Consider the following 2354-nt stretch of genomic DNA (forward strand, 5'->3'; position numbering starts at 1 on the left):
CAAGGAATAAAACTGTACAATAAATTACCAAAAGAGATCAAAGAAATTGCAAAAACACACTTCTTTAAAAAGGCAGCAAAAAAGCACCTGTTATGCAATACATTTTATACAATGAATTATTACTTACATAAAACAGAGTAAGGGCTTTGATAAAAAAAATAGTTGTACAAATAAATAATAACAATAATGATTATAAACCATCCAAAATTCCACATAACACCTTCACTTTATTTTTTCCTCTTCTTTTCTCCTTTTTACAAATACTTATCCCCAAGCTATACATAGCACAATAATAACAGCTCTTCCTCTTTCTGAGCTGAACATCTCACTCATTATGGAGGGATGCTGGCTTAGTTTTTCAGGACAGCAAATGGGAAGCTGCGGTACAGAAAATGGCCTAGAGATCACCAGTGTGTGTGCGTGTGCGTGTGTGTGTGTGTGTGTGTGTGTGTGTAGTGAGTGAAGTGTTTTGAAGCAATGTGTGTGTAGCGTTTGCAGTGACTGATAATGCGTTATGAATGAATGGTGTGGATTTACATTATTTTAATAAATTTTTTGTAAGAAAGGTATTGTATATTAGGAGAAATTCTAACGTTCATTTCTAACTAGAAGTCTGTAACTAGATATGTATAGGAATTAGCGTATTTTAAATTGATCTAAGCTTGTACGTACTTTGACATGCCCTATAACCTTGTAAATAGAGATATACGGATGGGTAAATCTGTTACTACTACTACTTCACAAGCGGCTTGTAATCAAATTGCGTGGTTATGGAATATCGGCTCAGATTTTTGATTCGAATCGTGAATTCCTATCAGAGAGGTCAGTTTTTAACAGTTTACGGAATGTCTTCAAGTAAAACAGAAGTGATTTTCGGCTTTCCCCAAAGTAGTGTTGTAAGCTCACTGTTGTTCATTATCTATATAAACGATTTTGGAGAGATTATGAGCAGGCTTCTTAGGTTGCTTGCAGATGATGCTGTAGTTTATCACTAGTAAACTCAACAGAAGATCATAAGCAATTGCAAAACGATATAGTTATTATATAGTGTCATGCAGAAACTGGCAGTTGGTCGTAAACAATGAAATGTGTGACGTCATCCACATGGGGGCTAAAAGAAATGCATTAAACTACAGTTACAAGAAAAATCAATCGAATTGAAAGGCGGTAAGTTCAGCTAAACATCTAGGAACTACGATTACGAGGAATTTAAGTTGCAAAGAACACATAGAAAATCTTGGGGGAAAGAAGAATCAAATATGTGTGTTACTGCGAGAATATAAGATGTAACAGATCTGCTAAAGAGACTGCCTACACTGCGTTTGTCGGTCCTCTTTTGGAGTACTGTGGGATCCTTACAGATAGGCCTAAAGGAGTACATAAAGAGAGTTGGGTTTTGAGGTGGACATCATTAAAACAAAGGCGTTTGTCTTTCCCTAGGGATCTTCTTAAGATATTTCAGACACCAAATTTCTTCTCCCATTGCTGAGATATTTTGTTGATTCTGACCTACAAAGAGCTGAATGATCACCATAATAAAACAAGGGAAATCAGAGATCGCACGGAATGATATAGGTATTTGTTTGTTTCGTGCGCTGTCGAAGAGTAGAATAACAGAGAATTATTGTGAATGGGGCTCTCCCAGGCAGATAAGTGTGTTTTGGAGAATAGCCATGCAGGCGAAGATATTCATGTTAATGCAGGTAGTAGAAAATTTTGACCAAAAATTCGTTCAACACTTTAGTTCTCCCCACGAACGACGTAACTAGGCGGGGTGGCTTGCGATTCTCAGTGAGAAAGAAAGCCGTAACGTAGTTGCAGCCACAAGAAAGTGGTATCTGATGGAGTGGCCACAAGAGTATTTGGATCCTGAAGAGGTGCAGCAGCTTTCTCAGGTCTTGTAAGGTCAACAGCCTGAAAGATTGACAGATTTGTCCTTGTAACGTCAGACTTACTCAGCCGGAATGTCTGAAAACAATGGGAAATTACAGTTCTCAATGGTCTTGATGGTACTCTGTAATACTGTATGGTCCTATGATGCATGAAATATTCTGGAGATAAAATGACCGTACAGAATATCCAAGCTATGAGTATGGGCCACACGATAGGCAGTGAATTTAGGGACAATATGATGAAAGCGGCAATAAGATGATCTTAAAACCGTGGCTTCAACATTGGAGGCACCAGTCATGGGCTCTCACCTCCCTCCCTCAAACCTTGGGAGAAGGATGGAAAATATAGAGGCTGTAACAGTACTTAACCTGGTTTATACTTTGAGAGTGAAGTGATAACATGATTTTGTATAAAGAATAGCAGAAGCAAATCAAACTTAAATCATCTTTATACGTGCGTAA

This window comes from Schistocerca gregaria, chromosome 7, assembly GCF_023897955.1.
Source record: "Schistocerca gregaria isolate iqSchGreg1 chromosome 7, iqSchGreg1.2, whole genome shotgun sequence".
Classification (NCBI taxonomy): domain Eukaryota; kingdom Metazoa; phylum Arthropoda; class Insecta; order Orthoptera; family Acrididae; genus Schistocerca; species Schistocerca gregaria.